Source organism: Mus musculus, chromosome 6 (genome assembly GCF_000001635.26).
Source record: "Mus musculus strain C57BL/6J chromosome 6, GRCm38.p6 C57BL/6J".
In the NCBI taxonomy this organism is placed as follows: Eukaryota; Metazoa; Chordata; class Mammalia; order Rodentia; family Muridae; genus Mus; species Mus musculus.
Genome location: NC_000072.6, coordinates 84,476,250 through 84,500,335, shown reverse-complemented (window position 1 = coordinate 84,500,335; position 24,086 = coordinate 84,476,250). Strand labels below are relative to the sequence as shown.

The window sequence follows — 24,086 nt, the reverse complement described above, 5'->3', positions numbered from 1 at the left end:
AATTTAAATTGATTTTACTTTTAACTGCTACCCCAAAACGGTAAAAGTTGTACACATTTATGAGGTATTGTGGGATGTTTCAATGGCTGCGGCCATTGTGCAGTGATTACACATGATTAAACGTGAATTTCCTCAGATGCTAACATTTCTTTTGGCAGAAACATTCCAGATCCTGTCTTTGAGCTTTGTAAGGCACATAGGACGTAACTGTTGTCCACTGCCACCCAGCTGTGTGACAGTCCCCAGAGCCTTTTATCCCACATTTCCCAGTTCCACTTGTGACCAAGAGCCTCACATGCTTGACGTGGTGACTGCCGGCTTAAAATGCATCATGGTCTCCCACCTCACACCGCCATGGGTGGCAGGTTCTTTCTACAGCTCCACAGTATTCCATTGCATGCCAACTGTATCTTCTTCATTGGTTGATGGACACTGGTAAATTGTTTCCAATTTTTGGCTATTGGGAACACTGTAATAATAAACCATAGGGGTTTTCTAGTCATCTTTATTCAGGACTGGCAGTCTCAGACATGCCCCAGCCATAGTTCTCTGGTTTCCGTTGAACTCAGCATGGATGTGACCAAGTTGAGGGAAAGGGTCAGCTTGGGGACAAAGGACATTGATGACTACAGAATCTGACTTCTGGCACCCTCATGGGCCAGGTGTGAAGGTGCTAACTGCTTTGTTTAAGCACACAGGGTTCCACAGAAGACAGCACACCCTCAAATGGTACACCCTCAAAGCGTGCTCCGTGTGGGATTGCACATCCCGGTCCACATCCCTCAGAGTCCCAGTGCATCCTGACCCCTCTGTATCAGGATTAGCTCTCTGCAGCATAGAACAGGTGAGATGCCAGTCCCATTTCCTCCCATTCCCACACAGCAGGCAGGATGAGGGACACAGGCTTGCACATTGAGAAGCTGAGGCAGGAGGATCACAAGCTCCAGGGCAGCTGAGATCTTGTTTTAGGGAGCAAACAACACGACCTCACACTTGTGACGGAAGTGTGGGTTTTACCTCTTTCTTTGTAAACACTCTTTTCAACCCTTGCACAACCACTGACATACGGGTGGAGCATAATTTATTAAACCTATCCTCTGCTATTGAAGATAGAAGTCGTATTTGTTTTTCACAACACCAAGCAGAAACCTTTATCCACCTGTCTGATGATTTCCCAGAAGCTTCCATGCAGGGTCAAGGGGCAAAGCTTTAAAAAATAAAAGCCTTGGGTTCCCACCATCAAGTTCATTGTCCCCATCGGCTATGTGCACAACGCTGGAACTTGTTTTCTTGTCCTCCCGCTGGGCCGGGGGAACGACTGTTACTGAAAACCATTTTCGAATTTCACCCTTTTAGTTCATTCTGTGCTATCAATGACAAACACCTTTCACCTGCTTGTCATTTAGAATTCCACCCTTCCTATGCAATCCTATTCATCTACTTTGGTCCTAGGAGTATTTTACTTTTACATTATTAATTTTTTTATGAGACATGGTCTGAAGCTGGCTTGGACTCACTATGTAGCTCAAACTAGTCTTGGCAATTCTTCTGCCCCAGTTTCCGAGGACTGAGATTACAGATGTGAGCCACCGCATGCCTCTCTTGATGTTGGTTTGTAAGAGCTTTTTTATATTAAAATGCTATCTCTCCTTCTACTTTCTGTGCTTCGAGTGGTTTTTCCATGTATCCCGTTTGATTTTATATTCTGTTTTTATTGAGGGGGGTGGAGAAGGCAATTTTTTTTTCGAGACAGGGTTCTCTGTGTAGTTCTGGCTGTCCCAGAACTCACTCTGTAGACCAGGCTGGCCTGGAACTCAGAAATCTGCTTGCCTCTGCCTCCTGAGTGCTGGGATTAAAGGCGTGTGCCACCACGCCCGGCAAGAAGGCAAATTTTAAGCAAGTGATTTTTTTTCCCTCGCTAACGGCTTTATTCACTTTTCACTTATGGAAGTCCTTCTTTGGTCTAGCTGCTAATCAGCACTTGTTTTCCTCCTTCCATGTGTCTGTCCGTCTGTCTGTCTGTCTTCATTTGATATATGGCTTTAGAGATAAGAGAGTACATTATTCCTGCCCTCGGGGGCTTGTAAGGAACAGAGCAGAGGTTGCAGATTTGACAGTTGTCTGTCCTGTGCACCATGTCCCACAGATAAGATCTGCAGTGAAGATGGAGGCAAAGCAGCAGGAAGCAGTGTGGGGAAGACAGGCCTCGTGACATGCTCGAGGCTACACCGGGCAGGGGTTTTAGTCATTCATCAAATGTGTGCTTAGTACATGGGAGACACTGCTTAAACTCCAACTCTTTCAACCTCAATAGTGCGGATAGTCCCCAGCTTGGGAAAGGTCAGTATTTTGTCAGGGTTGGCTGTGTGTGTGGAGGGAGGGGGACACTGAATCTCACAGCTCCAGGATTTGAACACTTTGGCAGAGAGTTCCAGGGTTCCCAACCTTTTGACATCAAGACAGGCTGTCATTAACTATGCCATCTACAGATAGCATAGTTACTCACTCTCAGGCAACTGAGTTATTTCCCCCCAAACCTCATAATGTTATAAGTAAGTGTATGGCTTTATGTGCAGTCACATTATTCAGTTCTCCCAGCACTTGTGGCCCAGGCTTGGGGTGGGGTTGGGGACATACATCAGCCACACCTGGTAGACCAGTAGTTTGAAAACTTTCACTGTTTAGGGCTGGATAGGGGATGTTTAGATTCTGAAGGCCAAAATTATTTATTAATGAATTATTATGATTATTAAATGATTGTTTAAAAAGAGAGAAGACACACATCTCTACAAGCTCTTCAGTGACAGGATTTAAACTATAATCATGATAGGATGTCATTTTGGAAAAAAATTAAAGGCACACTGAGGCAAAGAGTGAGATTTCCTAGGAGTCATCACATTTTGCTTAATTGAAGTTTGACATGAGTCTCTGGGATGGTCAGACTGATCGATTGCAAGGTTGTCTGTTTAAAGCAGTCACCTTGCAGGGTGTTGAATAGCAAGCAGAAGTTGGGTGAGACGTGGCCTTCAGTCCTCCTGTGACCTGCAACCTTGATTAGCCCAGTGTGACATGAGCTTTATTGAGGAATGACATCTTTGAAGTGCCGTGTCATAGAGAGCAGAAGTGGCCAGCAGTGGCTGCCCAGGTCTGGCAGGAGGTGAAGGAGAGTTCAGCTCAGAGCCAGCATGGGAAGGATGCATAACCTAGATATTGTGTTGCTCTTCCATTGAAACAGAGTTTCCTGCAACCCAGGCTAGCCTCAAAGTCACTGAGTAGTGGAGGAAGACCTTGAACTCCTTCCTCCTGCTTCTGCCTCCTGGGTGCCGGGATTGCAGGTTTGTGTCACCACACCTGGTTTCTGTGGTTTTGGAATCAAACTCAGCACTTTGCTTGGGCTGATGACTTGGTTTGTGTGGAGGGGGTGTGTGCTCACTTCCCTCAGCTCTATGAGACCATGAGGAACCGTCAGCTGAGGGGGTCTTGTTTCTGTGAGGCACCAGAAAGATGGCTACAATTACTTTCCATATTGCCTGTGATGGTGACAAACAGCCCATTGGTGGGCTGTCCTCTCTTGGGCATTGTCTTTCCCAGATTCCTTTCACGGAACAATAGACATCCTTATCTTCCCTTCTGGGAAGAACAAATGAGGCAGAGAACACAACATGGGGGGGGGTGTCTGAGAGATCAGTCTCATTTCCATAGGAATGGACCATACTCCCAGCGACGTTTGCTTTCTCCTATCGATTCTGCCCAGGAGAACACAAATCACCCCTCCTGTGTCTCAGGACAGGGTGGACATTTGTGATGGCCGCCTCTGAAATTAAGTCTGTGGTAATGGGAAGAGGATCCAACAGGCCCCAAACTTGTCCCTGATGTCACTGGGCTTACAATCCAGGCAAGTGGTTTGCAGCATGCCCCTGTGAAATCCTTTTGGGTCAACCCCAGCTGTGACAGATGCAAATGGACCTGAGGGACAAATGCAGAGCACTTCTGCTGTGAATATGGTCACCTCTCCTGTCCCCAGGGCTAGAGGAGCTGAAGGGAGTCTGGTGAGAGGACTCTGAGAACAGTGACATAGGAAGGCAGCTAAGACTGGGCAGAAGGAATGTCATTTCCTCTAACAGGCAGGCAGGTCCCTTCATCTGTCCCCAAAGGTTATCCTATTCTGGTTTTAACATAAGCCTTACCTCAGATGGAGCCGAGCACTAAGCTCCCTGCCCCAGAGTGGAACTTTTCTTGGGGTGACATGAACAAATATTCATCTCAGACAGAGCAAAGAAATGATTCCACCCAAATCTAGTTTAGTGAATCCCTGGGGTTTCTTACACGAGTGACTCAAAGACAGCATCACTGCATATCCCATCCCAGCACATGTGACAAGGCCTGAGAGCTGTTTCCCCACAGAACATGTCGGCAGCCTACTAGTGGGGCAGCCTCCTCTCTTCGTCATCTGGGGGTCCTGTGAGTCCTGTACGTTTCAGGAACCTCCCAAGATCTTTCAGTTTTATTTATTTCTTGAACATTGTACATTGTGCCTCTTGAATTCCAAGGAGGCTCCAAGCTTCCAATTGGAGGGAGTAACTACACAATACCCAGGCTGATACAGTCAAAGAAGAGTGGGTTAAATGGTATGGCAGCTTTGGAGGGGCTCTAATTCACCCCACTCCATGACTTCAGTCTTCATCCTGCAGGGTGGGCCATGGGAAAGTGGTAGAAGTTCTTGAATAGAGAACTAGACATAACCCTCCCTCTAGGCTCTAGCTCAGCCCAATGGCTTTGGGCAATACCATCAGAGTCCAGTCTGCATGCTTAGGTGTGCCTCCTCTTCTCTGCAGTGGGTGAGAGGGTCGTACAGGTTCGGTGGTCAGCCTGCTACCATCACTCTTTTTTTTTTTCCACTTTGAAAGTTCATTGAGGGAAAATTCAAACCCATTTTAAAGTAGAGAGAGTTGCCTTATGAGCTTCATCTGGACAGCGCACTCTGCACTCCATTAACTCCAGGAACCTCACCCCGGCTCTGCTCACCTGGTCAGGGACCAGGCGACTGCTTGTTCCCTTTCCCTCATCGCTTTCTGCCTCTCCCTCTCCTTCCCTCCCTCCCCTCTGGGGTCCCACTGTCTCAGATGCTGTTGCCTCTCCCAAGCTTGCTGGTTCTTTCTTTGCTTCTCTTCTCACAGGCTTTTCCCCCAATAGGATCAGAACCTTTAAACCTGTCCTGGTGCCTGCTTCTTGGAGGGCTTGGAATACTTAACCTTGCAGGCCCAGCGCTCACTGGAGCAGCTAGTAACACTGTTTGTATTTTCAACACTTGTTTCATTTGCCTCATCTTTTTTCTTTATCTACTGAAATGATTAAAAGCCAATCCCAGAAGCCATGCCTTAGTGCTTTACACACAGCATGCACATTATTCACAGAGCCCTTATTTGCATATTTGCCCTTATTTGCATATTTGCCTACCATACAACATAGTTACTGTGTAATTCACAACTAAATGCAGAGTGGAGAGACACATGAAGTTCTGGGTCTAACAAGGTACCACTGGGCCTTGCTCTTAGAGCTTGAGACTTGCACAAATTTCTTTCATGGTTGCTTAGTAGCATTGTCTGTATTTTTCCTTTTATTTGTGTGTGTGTGTGTGTGTGTGTGTGTGTGTGTGTGTGTGTGTGTGTTCCTTATTCCTTGAGACAGAATCTCTCATTGAACCAGAGGCCAGAAGTTTCAGGTGGATTATCTGGCCACCAAGCTCCTGGGATCTGTCTGTCTCCATCATCCAACGCTGGGGTTACAGGCATAAGTAGGCATGCTTCAGTTCTTTATGTGGGTGCTGGGGATTCCAACTCAGGTGCTGAGGCTTGTTGAATAAACCCCTTTACCAACTGACCTATCTCCCCAGCCCCTACTCTTGTAGGTTTTGCTACTCATTTTGCTGTTTAAAGTGTCCCCAAGCACAGAATGTTCCTAAGTAGGAGAGCTCCCTGGTGCTTCACCAAGAGAAGGTATGCAGGACCATTTCATGCAGGGTTGAGTTGTGCTAGTGTTGGTCAAGACCTCAAAATCACTGAATCAGACATATGTGCTCCATCAGGTGTCCTTCAACAGACAGATGAAACAAGCCTACGTGTGGGTCAGCTGGGGAAGACATCAGGAGCAGGTGCTCTCAGGAATCTAACCCTGAATTTCCCAGGGGAAAATGACACACACACACAGTGACTTCTGTGCTTTGGTGAGTTTCTTTGGCAGGTCTATAGCAGATAACAAGAATCCACTTTATGTTCTTGTCATGAGTGCTTCCTTCCGGCACGATGGTGATGTCACACCCAGCAAATCAGCGTCCATTCCCTAGGGCCATCTAATATTCAGCCTGTTAGTAAATGCCCCCAATGTTTTCCAACTGTCTCTTAACCACACTGAAATAGAGTTAGAAAAGTTCGTATCTGGTTATATGATTCTGAAGTGTCTGAGGGGAGAGTGTATATCTTCCTTTGCAACTGTAGAAACCTTATCAGTTGTCCTGCCTAAGGTTCCCGTGCAGATGTCTTTTGTCTTCCAGTGTTGACTCTGTCCCTTTATCTCTTATACTTCTGTCTAAAGAATTTGTCTCTAGAAGATTTTTTATTACTGTCAGGGTTAGAATATCAAGGGTAAACTGAGGTGGGCCGCTGAGGATTGGGAAAGGAGGGAGGGCTCTTCGGGGAGGGTTGCTTGGCTGTGGCTAGGATTCAGGTCAGAGCTTGCTGCCTTGGCAGGATGATCGATGGTTAAGAGCGAAGACTCAGGATCTGGGATTTCTGGGTTTAAATCATGATCCAGCCACTAATTACCTATTGACCTTGAATAACTTATGTAATGTCTCTCTGTCTGCGCTTCCTCATTTGGGAAATAAGCATAACAACGATCCTCACACGGCGTGCGAGTGGAGGAATGTACAATATGTACGGCTTGTTGTAAAGTTTCAATGAGTTAATGTGTTTCATGCATTTGGACCCGTGCCTGGCACTTGGTAATTGCTATCTAAGTGTTTGCTATTGTTACTAGGTTAGGCTAGGGCTTGGGGCTGGGTTGCGAAGAAAGGGTAACTACAGTTCACAATTCTTCTTAGTAGCTGAAGTTCTACCCCCTAGTCAGTGGGGTCTGAGGTTGGGGAGGTTCAGGACCTGTATTTCTTACAATCGTCTTTTCTTGGATCCTGCCTGGAGGGTTAGAACTGAAGGGTAGAGTGGGCTCTGTCCCTCTGTCCCCTCTGAGAATGCCTCCATTCTTCAGCCAGTTTTGACTCTGGACTTCACCCTTGATCACAGGCCAGAGGGACTGTGGGAGTTTCTAATAGAGCTACAGTCCTGAATGGTGTTTAGGAAGAGTATGCAGACATTGATCTTGGTCCCTAAATCCCTTCTAAGAGTGACTTTTTTTTTTAAGCCTGGAAGATCCAAGTGTAGAGATTTGAATTAATTTCATGGAACTAGAATAGAAAGCTCCATCTCAGGAAGGGAATCCTCTTGTTAACCAGAGGAAAGAAGAGATGTGAGCGGCAAGCTCACCCACATGCCTGCCATCCTAGCCTACCACCCATACATAGACACATTTCTGCCAGAGAGCCACCCATGTATCCATCCGTCAACCTGCCACCATCTATCTGCCATCATCTCTCTGCTCCCTGTCCACCCATCCATCTGCCATCTGTCTCTCTGCCACTCATTCATCTATTTACCCACTTCATCCATCCATCCATCCATCTGCATCCATTCATTCATCCACCACCTATTTCTCTATCATCCATCTATTCAATTGCCATTTATTGAACCATCAGTCTATCCATCTGCCATCATCTGTCCACCTATCTTACCTGCCATCCATCTGTCCATCCATCCATCATCACAAACCATGAACACCTGCTCTGAGTCAGGCATGCCTTCCCTGTACTAAAGCAGCTCATTAGCTAGTGAAGGAAGTACATATTTAATTGCTACACACTGTGCTAGGAGAGGAATGTACAGTATGTGATGAGAGTTCGGGAGAGGGTGGAACCATCTATTACTGAAGCCGAGGAGGCCTCTCTTTTCCATCTTCGGAACTGACTCTTCCACCCTGGTGGTAACCTTTGTCCCAGGGCTGGGGCCAGTGCTAGGTCAATTATTCAGCTTCCTGTTTGTGTATCACCAGACTCTTTTGAGCAGAGAACACTGGTCCTTCTGGAAAGGAGCTCTAGAATAGCCAAAGCTCTCTACCACTCTTTGCCAGGAAGCCTGATAAAGTCCCTTGAAGACAGATTATCTTTCTTCCAAAATTTCCCCTGTAGACACTAAGTGGCTTGGTACCTCTATTCATTGGCTTGATTAATATGCATTAATGTAGTATGTCTCCCCTTTGGAGTGCTCTGGACTCCTCCAGATTTGACCTGGTGGATTTTGGGCTGGCGGCTCTGCTTATATCTTACTACTCTGTTCCCTACTGATGCACCCTACCCTCACCTCTCTGCCTCTGATGTCTCTCAGTAATGGCTATCCCACCTAGGTATGGGAGTAAAACTGATTATAAGAGTCAAGAATCAGAGTGGAGGAACTGTGATTCTCTTTTTCAAGTCCAAGTTACTGGATGGTGTGGCACCAGCCTTTGCTACCAGCCCAGGGCTCAGGGCCCCATCCCGTCTGCTCCATTGGCCCAGGGTAAGAGCTGGCTTCTCATTCTCCCTCCCCTTCTCTATCTGGAAAGGACCTTTGGAGACGCTTGGGCTGGCCTATTTGCCAAAAGAAGCTGGCCAGAGCCTGAGGTGGTTTCAGTACACTCTCCCTCCCTCTGTCTGGTTGACTAATTTTGCCAGCCACCAGCCCCAGGTGAGAGACCACAGCATTGCCCTTTGCCGTTTCCCCAGCCAGCAGCAATGCTTGTAGCGTACCAGAGATAGTATCTTGGTGAGTGGTGTGGGTGCAAGCAGACACTCCTAGGAGACAGGAGTGTCTGCTTGCAGCTTGCTCAGCCAAACTTGGCCCCCACCCCAGGGCTTTGTGAATATTCTCAAAAACATAAGGCCAGCATCCCTGCCCCTCCCCCACTCCTGCACTGTGGGAATGCCTGGCTGGCCGATACAATAACCTGTGCATGCAGGGATGCCTGTAAGTGTGTGTGCAGTGTGTATGTGCGTGTGTATGTGTGTGTTTGTGTGTATGTGTGCTCGAATAGGAGAGAAGACCTCTCATGAATGAATCTTAAAGCTTTTTCCTAAAGAGAAGCTTTGAAACGTTTGCAATGCCCAATGTATCTCTGGAGATGCCAGACTTACAAAGAACCCCATCATGGACTCTGAACTTTGGTTCCCCCATTTCTTATGTTTTCCTGTGTTCATGTGTGTTTGTGTGTGTGCATATCTGTGTGTGTTTGTGTGTGTGCATGTCTATGTGTGTGTGTGCATACACACGTTTATGTATACCAGAGACTGACACTAGGTATCTTCCTCCACCACTCTCCATCTTTTTAAAGAGAGTTTCTCACTGAGACCAGAGCTTAACAGTTCAGCAAGCTTGGCTAGCCAGCAAGCCCTTAGGGATCCTCCTGTCTTCATCTTCCCAGTGCTGGGATGGCAGATGGATGCCACCATGTCTGTATTTTTAAAGCATATGTATTAGAGATTGAATCCAGGTCCCCATTTTTGCACAGCAAGCATTTTGCCATCTTCCCAGGCCCCTGAGCCAATCTCCCTAGACCTTTTGGCCCCTCATTTCTGAATATATTCTCCTACCTCCTCTTGACTTCTCCTACTAATTGTGGTCCAGCCCTTCTAAACTTTTGAGGGGTGGGGGAGATAACACCATGAAGCACATGTCTTTCTTGAGCTATGGAAGATCCCCAAAGCAAAACTACCAGAGCCTAAACCCCCTTCCATCTCCACCATGACTTATAGTTCCTTGATCTTGGATTTCTCAAAGCCTGAGAGTCCTGAGCTACAGCCACCAGGCAAGGAGACTCTCAGAAGAAAGAGCAAAACAAAAGTAACAGAAAGGCCCCACCCTTTAAGATCTGGAGCTGATGGAAGAGATACATTCTCAGCCTGGGGGAACTCCCAGCCTGTTTGGATCTGTGTTTGTATGTCTCCCTCCCGCCCCCTTCTCTCTCTCTCTCTCTCTCTCTCTCTCTCTCTCTCTCTCTCTCTCTCTCTCTCTCTCTCTCTCAGTGTTTGTGTGTGTTGGCCAGGGTTGGATGTTACCCAACCCAGGAAGGGAAGCCTGCATGTGTTCTCCAGGCTAGATGACGACTGTACGGGTTTTCAGCAGGCAAGAGCAACCAACAGATTCATTAAGCTCATGTTTACACATCTATTGTCCAAGCTAATAATTTGATTTAACCAAGCCGATTACCTTCATTAAAAACCATTAGTTCCCACAAGCAGATGTTCCTGCGTTTGCATTTTCCTAATGATACTGGCTTTCGCAACTGCTATTGCAAGGGAGGCCTGTGCCCTGGCTCCTCCTTGGCCACCTCAGCCTTCAGGGCTCCATGCACTGACCTCCCTTGCCATCATATGCCCCAATGAAAGACATCAGTAGGCAGGCAATGGAGACAGGCCAGCGGATCACTGTCTGACTTCCACGCTTGTGGTTTTCATGGCCTTGTTTCCTTGTGCATGGATGGATCCGTCAGAAGCCCATGGACAGGGCTCAGGTCAGCTTCATGGTGGGTCTCAGGCACAAGGTCAACTTTTGATCCAGCCTCTCAAGGGCAGCACTATCACTGCAGCCAGTGACTGTGTAAAGGAGGCCTCTGTCAGTGCTTGTTCCCTGTCCACAGGTGTCAGGTGAGAGCTCTGTAGTCCTCCCCTTAATTCCTCTAGGAACATATCAGCAGCTTCATTTTATCAATAATGAAACTGAAAACCAGGAATGAGATAACTCTCAAAGGCACAGAACCTCCTGTCACTAACCAGCAGGGGAAGGTGTGCTGGAGGTACCAAGAAGTGGACTCCCAGAAGTCTGGACTGAGAGCACTGGAGGGCTCTGCACAGGGCACCTGAGCTGCTGACCTCTTCCTCCTCTCCAGTCAGTGTCTCTGTGGGGCTTCTCCGAATGCCCACTGCCCCCAGAGTGAAGCCAGGATCTGGGCCAAGCGATGGACATGTAGTGACTGCACTCTGGGAACGTAATGACACCCAGAGCTGACATGCATTGAGTATTGGCTATCTTCGGCACCCTGCCTCTGGAAGACAGGCTGACTCTGGGAGTCTCACTCCCTCTCCCCATCAGTAGAGTGGGCTGAAGAATCTTTAGTGTATTTACAGTATGCTGCTTGGGACATTGTGCAGGAAGGAGCTGCCATGGGAGGCTGTGTTCTGGGACCTCTTGGTACCTCCAGCACACCTTCCCCTGCTGGTTAGTGACAGGAGGTTCTGTGCCTGCCTTGCCTCCCTCATTGGCCTCTGGGGTTGGGGAAATGTGGGCCAGAGGTAGGATAGGTCCTTTGCCTGGATCAGAGGGCACAGAACTCAGCCTAGAGTGGATCTTCCCCTTCTCCTTCCTTTCACTCACTACTGTGTCTCTGGCTTCTGGAGGCCATTCCCACCTCTATCTCTCCTTGTTTCCTTTCCTGCTTTCATTTGACCATAGGCAGAGTCAGCCCTGCTGAGCACAACCAAAGCAGAGGGAATCCATCCCACCTCTGACCCCTCCCCCACAGCTCTTCCTCCCTAGAGCCTCTGTGACCCTCTCCATCCGCTTTCCTCCCCTTCCCTCTTATCCCTTGCCTTTTCTCCCCCTTGTCCACTGCCTTCCTTCCTCCATGTCTATTCTCTTCCTTCGTTCTGAATACCTGCCCCCTGCCCTGTTCTCCTGGATCTCTCTATGCCCACAACAAGCTATCCTCTCTCTGTCTATTCCTGTCCTCCCCTCTGTCTCCTCCCCCATCTTCCTTACTGAGTCTGACTTTCCAACCCTGATGTCTCTGTTGGCAGCACCCGAGACAGGATCACCCTTCATACCTGCAAGAGACAGAAACTTCCAGAATCCACATGGGAAGAGGTGGAGGGCTCGGTCCAAGTATGTCAGCAACTGTTGATCTTACTGTGCAGGAAGCCCAGTGAGCCCAAGAGAGTAGAGAACTGTTTCTTTTTGAGTCTTTACAACAGTGGTTCTCAACTTTCCTAATGCTGTGAATCTTTAATACAGTTCTTCAAGTTGTGGTGACCCCCCCCAACCGTAAAATTGTTTTTGTTACTATTTCACAATTGTTATTTTGCTATTGTTATGAATCATAATATAATTTCTTTGTTTTTCCAATGGTCTTAGGTAATCCCCATGATGCTGCTTTCAAACAAGCTAAAGTTGTTGTGAGCCAGGTGGTGTGTCACTCAGTGGAAGAGGGTACACTCCCTGCCAGCCCCCTTCAGCACTGGTGTAGAGAGCCACTGACGACAAACACTTTGTCAGACTCAGAGGTGGTGTGGAGAGGCCATTCTCTATAGCTCACAGCCTCCGGTGGCTCCTGAGAGGATCATAGAAAGCAATGCCATGCTCACTACAGGCAGGGTCTGAGCGGTGGGAAAGTCTTCTCAAAGAGCTGCTTGCTTTGGGAGAGCCATGCAGGTTAGAGAACTCAGTAGCAAGGAGTAGAGAACAATCCAGGTTCCTCTGGCCTTGAGTTCTAACACTTTTTTGACTTTGCAAACCTGAATGAATGTGCACCTCTTGGTGGCTTGGTCTTCTCATCTAGAGAGTGGAGGTCATTTTCATGGCAATCTCTTGGCATGAACACAAGACTCAAATGACAGACACAGTTTATCTGAAACTTCAAAAAAAATGTAAAAGCCACTCCAGTTGTTTTGACACAGAGACTTTCTTTGTAGTGAGCTGAGCACTGTTATGTAGACCAGGCTGGCTTTAAGGCCACACCTGCCTCTACCTTCTAAGAGCTGAGACTAAAGTTGTCTCCCATCACACCTGGCTCAGTGGTCCATTTTAAAAGCATTCGGGTATTTGGGTGTTTGTTCATGTGTGTCATTGTGTGCAGAGGCCAGAAGTCAACCTTGGATGTCATTCCTTAAGAGATATCCACTTGGTTTGAGGCAAGGTAGCTCATTTTAGCTCACCAATTAAGCTGGTCTGGGCTGGCTGGCCAGGGAGTCCTGAAGAGCTACCTGTTTCTGCCTTCGCTGTGCTGGGATTATAAGTGCTCAGCACCATGCCTGAAATTTTACATAATTTCTGGGAATTGAGCCCCACTCTTGTATGGCAATCATACTACCAACTGATCCATTTCCCAAGATCTTCAAAAACATTAAAAAAATGAAACAGGAGCAACTGTGTGTAACTGCATACGCATTCAACTGTCTTTTAGTTTCCCAGCATAGGAGCAATGGCCTCCACTCTGTTTCTGGCTGGGCAGCCATTTGCCCTTCAGTGGAACATCTGCCTTCCTGGGCTTTCCCGATCCCTTCACTAAGAAAAACCAAACTTGGGGATGGCAAAGAGGAGTCTAAAGTTCCTATAACTATGACAGGTTTTCCTCAGAACCCACTGCCTCCATTTCCCTACTGGCTGAATGTGGTGAAGGCAACCTCAGGGTGGCTGGGGTATGAGCAGAGGTTTGCCTCCAAGCAGGCTTGGACACCGTAAATGAGACCCAGATGGAAGAACTCCTTTCCTGAATAAACTTCTAGAAAGAATAGGGTCCCTTCATGCCTTGAAGTCTCAACCCAAACCCTTGGAAGCTTCTGCGGCTGGGGTGTGGTAGGAGTGAGTCACCTAACAAGGAAAAAAAAAAAAAGGAAAACCTTGCCCTGGTCCTCCCTTCCTCCTCTTGTTGCTCATGAGTAGGGATGTGGAGCAGGATCAAAGCCAGCCACACCTCTTGACATCACCATGCTTCACACCAGGATAAGCCAGGGAAGGGGTCAAGGGGGCTGGAACAGGAAGAGTACCCCCCACACCCAGGCACACATGCATTCTCTCGGAACACACAAATGCTCACAGGCACCCACATGTGTCTTCTGTCCAGCACTTCCACACTCATTGCTTCCTGACCGTGCCTTGCAGTGGCCCTATGTGGATTCCTTGCAAAGCTACAGCATTTTCAAAAGGATTGACTAGTCCACATAGGGAAAAAAAATTAAAAGTTGCCCTGGGTATCCAGTAATGATTGAGATCTACTGTGAACCAGGGGACACCAGGGCCTTGCAACTTGAAAGAAGACATTTCCCAAAGGGAGGCGATGGGTCTTGGTAATTGTTGTAATAACAGTTAGGTAGGCCTGGGTTAGTTCCTTTTATCCTGTGAGGTCATAGGTGGCTTTCTCCATCAGAGAAAGGTTGGGGCCTCCGCCCATCACTAACACCCTCTGGCCCATACTCACCCAGCTGGGGACCTGCCCTGCTGTGATTCTGGGGCCGGGGAAACTTCAGGATAGTTAAAACAAGTGAGCTAATCGCCTGCATGCCCCGTTCTCCCAGGATGGGACTGGAATTTCCACTTGCCAGGTAGATGTCCGGGAATCTTCTGCCAGGAAGCTCATCCCAACGCCTGTCCCAGCCTTAGCCACTGCCCCACACGACAGCTTTGTAGTCTGTGGTGCAGCTAAAACACCAGCGTTGCTGCATGAGCAATGGCTGGATGTATAGCTGGTCTCCCTCTCCTCTGTAGATGTGTTTCCTTTTGGCAAGCTGGAAGTCTTAAGGACTGAAGAAATGTTCCAATTTAGCCACAGGGCAATGGGAGCATCTGCAAGCCTTTACCAATGCCTGGCAGGGACCAAAGGCTTCTGGTCTCTACCTGTGTACTCTTTTACAAACCACTCTGAGATACTGTGATCCCAAGAGTGTACTTGGGCTGTGATGCTCACTCGAGAGCACAGCAGCATGGTAACCCTGACCATTCATTGCCTGGCAAACTCTCCTACATTCAGGAACTCTGGGGTTGCTGGGAAAGAGCATCCCCATGCCCATTCTCCATTGTGACACCACGTGACTTATGTCTAGTGCCCAATGCCGCCCTTACCTTCTACAAAGGTTTCTCGAGGGTGTCACAGCTTCTCTACAAGTCTGATAAAAATCACATGGCCCCGGCTTTCCTGGAAAGCTTGGTGTTCACTTCAACTCTTTGACAGGCACTGGGCTCACATGGAGGGTTTGGGAAAATAGTCCCTTGATTTATTCTATTAGGGTGCCAGACTTTGTCTTATACATGTCTGACTCAGCATCTCAGACATGTGTGTGATTGATCACTGTAGAGGTTGGGTTTTTGTTTTTATGTTAGATTCTGGTACATCTGGCTATGCATGCAGCTCCCTGCTGAGGCTGCTGATGAGGTCAGTGGGGGAAGACCAGTGAGGACATGCAGGTATGCAGTGAGTTCAGACACTGGGCTTCAGACCCCAAACCCTATTGCTTCATTGACAGGCGATGTGGGTCTCCATTGTCTTTGTGCCATGGTTTTCTCAGCTGTGGAAATGGTTGACAGCACCTCATAGGACTATATGAGGACTGCACAGTTCACTCAACGGGCTGGAGATGCCAGTGCTAGAACCTAGGGTTTTTGTTACTACAGTAACAATCATGACTTCTATTGTGGTGCAGATGGTAGTTTCTACTCTGGTCTTTCTCAGTCCCACCCTGACATACAGGTATGGAGGTTTTTTTTTTTTGTTTTTTTTTTTTTTTTGTTTTTGTTTTGTTTTGTTTTGTTTTGTTTTTAAATGGCTAATTTCCAAAATCACCTTATTATCTAAATGCTAAAGGGAAATTCAGGCTGACTTTGTAACTTAGAGTACAGTGAATTGCTAGGGATCAAACCCAGAATTTGGTGCATGCATACTACCACTGAGCTATAGTGCTAGCTCCGTGTTTGAGTGATACTCAGAAGATTAGCTCAGAAGATACTCAGAAGATTAGCTAGGGCCTGAGACTTTGATTTGCCTATTTTACCTATATTCCTTCTCTCCCGTCTGACCAGGTTCTCCTTCTTTCATGGATCATGGCTCCCCTGGTTTAAACAGTTTACTAAGTGAGAGCAATGAGAGCCAACTCTCAGGACTTCTTAGCAATTAGGCAGATGAGCCACAGGTCCAGTCCACCACTTCCAGATCCTGGTTAAAGACTTGAGAGCCAGAGATTTAAAGACCATCCTTAACTCTTAGTGTTTCAAACAAATTCTGTCTCAAATTAGACATCCTGCCTGCACTTTGTAGCCAAATCACTCTGGATTTCCTAAATGCATAATATAGAGAAGCCTGATATGATTCATAGCCTACCAGGAATCCCAGTGAGCAAAGCCATTAGAGAAAGAGGTTAGGATGCTCTTCCAGCCCAATGCCCAGATGCCTGTGGTCCTGGCTCCTTGGAACCAACATAGCACAGCACTTCCTAAGCTTTGTTCACTCAATTAGCTCTTTTTACCTAGACGTTTTTACATTTAGGAAAAAATATGCCCCTAGATATATTGGTTATAAATAGGTAGGGGCTGGAGAAATGACTCAGCAGTAAACGACACTTCTTACTCTCATAGAGGACCCAGGTTCAATCCCTAGCTCTTACAATTGTCTGAAATTCTAGTTCCCGTACATCCAATGCCCTCTTCTGACCACTACAGACACTAAACATCCACACAGTACATAAACATGCATGCATACAAAACATCCACACACATAAAATAAAATAAATAAAATCCAAGGGCATATAGGAGGCCAGGGAGATGGCTTGGTTGGCAAAGGTGAGACAGAGTTCAATTCTCAGCATCCACATTTAAAAGGTTGGGCATAACAGCATATACTTCCTGGAATCTGATGGCCAGCTAGCCTAGCCAAACTCATGTACCCAGGCTCTGTGAAAGACTTTGTCTCAAAAAATGGGGAGAGCGGTTGAAGAAGCTGCTCAGCATTTATCTGTGGCCCACTTGTGCACACGCATGAACACTTAGTAAACGGTTAATAAATCGAAAGTACTATGCACAAGTTGTAAAGCAATTTATTTGGCAACATTTTTTTGTTTTATGTATGACTTATACCTTTTTAAGAACAAAAGTAAAATCACATGCTAATGGGATGGATTATCTGTCCAACAGAGTAAAATATAAAGAAACGCTGATTTGATGCTCACATGCTGAGAAATGGTGATAGAAAGATTGCAAAGGTCTTTGTTCTCTGTAATGAAACCATGATTTTTCTATAGGAGCAGAAACCTTGGCACAGTAAAAACACTACAGTCCCTGGACACTAGTTGACTTTGATCCACAGCCCTAAAGGCAGAACTCGTCAGATTTGCTTGATATGGTCCTATGCACGTAGGAAAGTTCATGTGTGTTCAGAGTCAAGGCTGCGGCGAGGTCATAATTCAGCACAGGTGAGTACTGTAACCTCCCCCCCCCCCCATGATTCATTATGTATTTGGATTTAAATTCATTTTTAGTTGTATGATCAGATACCTTTTAGCCAAGCTATTTTATTCCTGACCCCCATGTGGGGTTACAGTCTAGAGTGTCAGGAAGCTTTGCCTCAGAACATGACAGCCACTTAAAACACCAAATGGGATATCTATCAGAGCTTGGGATACTGGCCTCCTCTTGTCTATTCCTCATCCCAGAACAGCCTTTGGCTGTTAGAGCCATGGGAAAGCTCATCTAACACAGTCTTAGAGCATGTGTCCTTTATCCTAATTTTCTTGTCTCTTACTATAACAAAGAACTTGGAACTATAAAGGATAGAGTGTTTATTCAGCTCATGCTGTGGAGGCTGGAAAGCCAAAGGTTGAAGAAATCTGCCTGCTGAGGGGTTGATTGCTGATGGGAACTCTGCAAAGTCCTGGAGTGACACAGAGCAACGTGGGGAGGAGAGGTACCCATCCAAGAGATGGAACCAAACTTTCCCTTATAACAGATCCACTCTCAGGGTGCTTTGATGGCCCATTAATCCATGAGTGGATTAACCATTGGTGAGGGCAGAGCCCTCATGACCTCACCTCCTCGTAAAGGCCCCACCTGGTCTTGGCTCTTAACAGTCACAATGGAGATTAGATTTCAACATGAGTTTGGTTAGGACATCCAAGCTGCGTCCCCTGCCCCCAGCTTGCGGCCAAGACAGGAGAGATACAGCTGACATTGCCCTTCTTTGCTCTGTGCCAACTGCAGTATGTCCTCAAGGCTCGGCTTGCATCCCCTCTCCACCTGAAAGCCTCCTCTGGTCACTTTAATCCACATGGATCCCAGAGCCTCTCTGGCTCCTGGTGTCAATATGAAGAAGGGCCGAGCTTGTTAAGGACTCATCCCAGCCTCCCACCTCCCTGTGTTGGCTGATGTCTGGTCAGGATAACAAAAGGTTGCAATGTGTCTTCAGAGACCCAAAAAGAGACCTGCCCTGCCCACTGGCTCTCAGCATCCTTCTAAACTTAAAGCTGAGATGGGGGCCTCTTCCACACTGGCTTTTAGAAGGATGGACTTTGAACTTGCTCAAAGATTTAAGGGTGTAGGCTGGGTTCTATGTGTTGGATTTGGAGGTGAAGGGCAAAAGAAAGCTATCTGAGAAGCTGTGCTGTTTCAGTGGAGCCTTCTCAGACTTAATCGAGCCCAAGACAGTCTCCCGAATCTCCTTGTGTCTCTTTGTCTTCCTGCTTCTGTCTCTTCATTTCTGCCACTATGACCTTTCTTTGCACCTAAAGCAGAATGGCAGAAGGTGGTAGACAGGTGGATCCTCAGTTCCAGTCAATCAGGGTTAAAGGTTGGGAGAAGCATGTCCAAGCCAAGCAGGGTTCCCAGTTCTAGGCACCCATCTCTGTTTCCCGCTGGACACACCTTGCCTCACTCTCTGGAGATTGTCCTTCTGCCCCAGGAGTTTTCCTACACAATGGTTGGCAGACTCTGGCATTCATTTTCAACACTGTTTTAAAGGTGAATGGCATTTGTCACATTCCTTCCTGGCTGGCTTTGATGTGGGGCGATTTCCCACTCCCTAATGACAGGTGCAGAAGCAGCTAACACCCAGCAGCTCTGGGCGGTTGTGCTATCCCCTGCGGATCTGGTTCCCACAGCTGCTTGTTTTGAGTATCTATTTCAGGGACCTTAATTAAGATCGTCTTTAATGAAGGAGAGGAACTTCTCCAGCGATTACTCCTGGCTTTTACAGCTCTCTCTGGCCCTGTTGTGCTCCCTCCTCCTCGACTCCCACAGTCTCCACTCTGGTGCTGATTGAGCCCCACAGAGGACACAGCTTCCTGGAGGGGTCAAGGTCTGTCATACGACTTGTCCCCAAACACACCAGCAACGCTCAAGTAGGATGCAATAACAGATGCATGAGCACTTGACACCCAGACAAATGACCAATGACATCACAGGAGCCTGGTGCAGAAAGGACCCTGTAGGTGTTTTGCTTAATGGGTGAAATGCAGTTTTTAAAAAATAAATTATGCACAGCCAGTGCTGCCGTCTGAGGCTGAATGCTTCTGACTCCCCAGCAGGAAAGAAGAGTTAGGGATGTAGCTCGGAGATGAAGTGCTTGTCCACTGTGCATGAAGCCATAGGTTCAATTCCTTGTCCCTCACACACACACACACACACTCAAGCACATATACATGTGCATGTTGCCAGAACTATACAGAATGGGTGCTGCAAAAACTCTTAACCAGAAGCCTTTTTTGAAGCCAAGCCTCCTTCCATGGCCTAAGCGTTTGTATGTGTTAGGTTGCTCTGAGGTGTAGGATCTAGCCAATGAACGATGTGCTGGGCCTAAGAACTCCACAGTGGAGAAGACACTGGTTCAGGCCATATAGTCCCTGCTCCTGCTGCAGTTCTGCACTGGCCCTACTTCTCTGGCCTGGGATCCTGCAGGAATCACAGATTGCTCAAGGTCAGGCCAAGTTAACATTTGGGTTGTGGGTTTTGTTTGTTTGTTTTTGGTTGGTTGCTTGGTTGGTTTTTTTTTTTCCTGTCTGGAGAAAGAAGGGATTGTACCTTTCTGGACAAGCTTTGGACTGAGCTATAGTCAGATGGAGCTCAAGTGAACCTCCACCCTTCCTTATCCTTGGTCCTCCCCTTGGTCTGGGCCTCCTGGTCCTCCTTCCCAAGGCCTCTGCTTCTCTGCTTTCTTCAAGGTGCTCTTCCTGCCTCAAGCCCCCACTGCAAGTCAACACTCAGTCCCAACAGCACTGCCTTCCACAGGGTCCCACCTCAAGCCGACCCGGTTTAGGTCTCATTGAGAAGTCTTGGAATTCTAGAGTGGATATTGAAGCTAGAAAGACTCAGAAGTTCACACTGGTCAACAACCACCTGTGGTAAAGACTGAGAATAAGCACTTGGCCTTAGAGATGGCAGGGCCCAGTCCTGCATTCCTCCCAGGATGGCTTAGACTGATAAAAGATGGAGACTGAGACGCAGACCTGGATATGTGTGGCTGAAGGAGACTATGTCACCCCAACACTCAGGGAGGGACTGGTGGCCAACTCTAACCATGGGCTGAGCACTCAACAGAGGAGCCTTTCTTCTCTCTGACCCTCAGTTTCCCCACCTGTAAAATGAAGAGGTGAATGGAGAAACTTGGGTTCCTTGATAACATGAGGTAAGATCATGATGGGGTTCCAGAGGGCTCCCCCCACTTTTATTGTGCCTCTAGACACATAAACCCTAGGGCTGTGTACTCTGTAGGTCCCCTAATGCAGATGACCCCTCCTGCATCGGGGGTGGGGTGGAATGCTGGTTTGGGGGATCAAGATGTGTGTAACACAAGTTCAGAGCTTGGGGTACAGAGTTGTACTTCTGGCCTAGACACTCACTATGGCATGTTTGTGGGAAATCATGGGGTGATCCTGAGCCTGTTTATTTATTTGTAAAATTGAGATGATAATTAGCCTCCCACCATCTACCTCTTTGTGGTTGTGAGACAGATGTAAGGTGATCTTCTGCTCTGCTGATGTGAGGAGTTATTATGACTAAGCCCAAGGACTAAGCTGGAAGGTAGCACCAAGAAGACACGGTCAGCCAGAGCGGATAGTCCAGGCTAGGGTGCACTGTGCATCTGTGGATCAGGGCTAGGAGAGGGAGTGGGAGGTCAGCTGAGCAGGAGCCTTCAAATCCAGGGAAGCAGCCGATGGCAGCAAGGAAGGGTGGTGCAATGCAGTGCACATGCCATGGGCTTTGGTCTTCGAAGCTGCTCAGTATTGGTGGATTCCACCAAGTGTTCAGGGGGCTGGAAAGATGGCTGAGGAGGTCAGAGCACTTGCTGTACAACCATGGGGACCTGAGTTTGAGCCCCAGCAGACATGAGAAAGGTGGGCAGTGGGTGTGCATGTACCTAAAAGTTCAATGCTGCTGGAGGCAGATGGCAAGAGTTGCTGGGGCTTCTTAGCCATCAACCTGGCTGTAGGCCCAGTGAGAGACCTGGATTTAGGGGAATAAAGTGGAGAGTCATAAAGAGGAACACCCCATACCCTCCTCTGGCCTCTACACACATGCACAGACATGGACATCTGAACAAATGTACACACGCATATCACACACACGTACTCTCTCTCTCTCTCTCTCTCTCTCTCTCTCTCTCTCTCTCTCTCTCTCACACACACACACACACACACACACACACACACATACACACGCACACAGAGACAGAGACAGACAGAGACAGAGAGACAGAGAGGATACGGGGAAGAAAGGGGAAGGAGAGAGAGAGACATAGGATTGCTTTGAGGACAGCTTAGGTTATAAAGTATCTCAAACTAGCAGGAGGAGAAATAAGAGAAGCTTTGCACCTTCCTTCCCAGGACCTCGGGAGGGACACTTTGTTACCTGGGAGACTTTCAACACCCCAGGAAAGCTGGGATCCCTATCAGAGGTGGGGATGGGAGCCAGCTCTGCTCTGTGTGGTTCCAGCCACAACGCACTCTGGATTTTCTGGGGAAATTCAGCTTCAGCACTGAACCCCAGGGTGTGGCTGGCCTTACTGTCTGCTTACAGCCAGAAAGGAGACTTCAGAGCAAATGAGCTCTCAGCTGTCATGTTTGTAGGTTCAGTCAGTAAAGCACCTACCCTGCAAACAGGACTACCTGAGGTGTGATCCTCAGCAGTAACAAGCAAAACAAAAAAACAAACAAACAAAAATAAAACAAGTCGGGCCTGGTGGTAAGTACCCTTAACCCCAGTCCTGGGAGAGTGAAGGCACACAGGTCTCTGGAGTTCACCGACTAGCTATCCAGCTGAACTGGCAAACCCTAGGTCCGCTGAGAGACCCTGTCTCAAAAATTAGGAGAAAGTTGGATGTGGCGACACACAGTTGGAGTGGTGTCCCAGCACTCAGGATACAGAGGCAGGTGGATCTCTGTGAGTTTGAGGCTAGCCTGGTCTACAAAAGCTTCAGACCAGCCTAGGTTACACATAACAAGACCCTATTTCACACGAACAAAACAAAACAAAACCCTAACAATAAGACAGAGATGGATAGAGGAAGACAACTGACAGCAACCTCTGGAATCTACATGCATGAACACAAATGTGCACGTGCACAAATGTGCACATACACACTCACACTCACACACATACACACACACTCACACACACATGCACACAAGCATCTACCTATGCTGCATACCATTAGTTGTTCATTATGTGGTAGAAGAACGTTCTCCGAGAGAGGACATGATTTTCTAGGACCTCCTGTATGCCTCAGCCTTTCCTCAGCCCGATGTCCGGTGGATCTTGGGAGTCACACAAAGCTTTGCTACCTAATATAGCTTTAGTTCAAGTGCTGATCAGGAGACCGTTCAATTCCCTGCTAGCTCCCAAAGCTTGCCCAGGCTCTTCGGGTAGCAGACCTTCAGGGTTCATGACTCCACACTGTCTGCCACCTGCTAAAACACGTGTGTAGCTGAACTGAACCCCATCGCTGGTACCCCAGATAATGGACTCCCCTAAGCTTGGCTGGGAAACCTAAGAAGCCAAGCTCAGAGATGCCTGTGAGCCCTCCCCATTGTGCTCTGTCCCCTCTGGGCAGGATGCGGGAGATGCTGCTCTGTTTTCCAGGCGTCAGGAATGTGGCTGTCTGTCCAGGGCTGGTGGTCTGCTTTCATCTTGAGGATCCTGGGAGTCACGAGGGGGATCGTGTTACATCCTGGCACTGGCAGTAAGAAATATTAGAGCCAAATTTGTGGCCCACCCCTCATGAATGGATCAAAGTTTATGGGATGTTTATTTTGCATTAGTCCCATCCTTGGCTCCACTTTATAGCTTTCCTCTGCATGGACACCCCCTCCCTCCACCTGCTTCTAATTTATGTCATCTTGCTGAGCGCTTTGTAAGCTGCCTTAAATCCTTCTGCGAAACAAAGGGATGCATTCCCAAACAGACAAACAAACAAGGGAATACCCTTCCTCTCTACTAGACAGCATATTATAATTTTTGGCTTGGAAGACAGGATCCCCAACAGCTCCCAATGTCCCTCAGGGCTGTTGTTCTCCAACAAGACCAGCCAAGCAGATAAACAGAGCCAAGCGTCTCCTCCCCTAGGAGTGGAGAGACAAAAAGCAAATGGTACACCGGAAGTCAGGTGGAGATAGATAGGGCTAAGAGAAGCAAGCAGAGTACCAGAGATGGCCTGCCCAGGGCGGAGGACACACCAAGAGGAACCTCTGACCCAAGTCCAAGCGATAGAGATGGTCAGGGCTCCTATAACGAGAGTGCATGCAGGCAGGGGGAGGGCTGGGCACAGCGCCAGTGTGGAGGCTGTGGCGCTCAAGCTGAGCGAGCAAAGAGGAGGCCGATGACTGGTCCTCCCTCTCAGGCAGTAAAGACCTGTGCTCTGACATGACCAGCCTTCTATGGGTTTGGGCAGAGGCCTGGCATGATCAGACTTAAATGCTAGCACAATCACTGTGACCTGCAGGGCACGAGAATGAAGTGAGGAGTCCAGAGCTACAGGAGTCCAGACAGCTTGGGATGAAACCATGGCAGTGGTCAGAGTCTGGAATTCTCTACACTCCATAGATGATTCCTAGATGTCAGGTGTGTGCATGTGCACAGGTGTGTGTGTGTGTGTGTGTGTGTGTGTGTGTGTGTGTGTGTGTGTGTGTGTGCCTGTGCCTGTGGAAGCTAGAAGACAGGTGTGTGTGTGTGTGTGTGTGTGTGTGTGTGTGTGTGTGTATG

General features: G+C 47.9%; 1 long non-coding RNA gene across 2 annotated transcripts in view; it reads left to right on the top strand.

Moving 5' to 3' along the window:
- The window catches only part of Gm38845, a 42,192-nt gene extending 21,701 nt beyond the window's left edge, over window positions 1-20,491 (top strand). The window contains exons 1-4 of one of the 2 annotated variants that reach the window (XR_869205.2): window positions 3,152-3,335; window positions 6,086-6,223; window positions 17,141-17,311; window positions 20,051-20,491. This is a non-coding gene — a long non-coding RNA (predicted gene, 38845). Of the gene's footprint in view, window positions 1-3,151; window positions 3,336-6,085; window positions 6,224-17,140; window positions 17,312-20,050 lie in introns of those variants that run through there. The other variant, XR_869206.2, reaches the window with a different exon arrangement.
- Window positions 20,492-24,086: the final 3,595 nt, after the last annotated feature.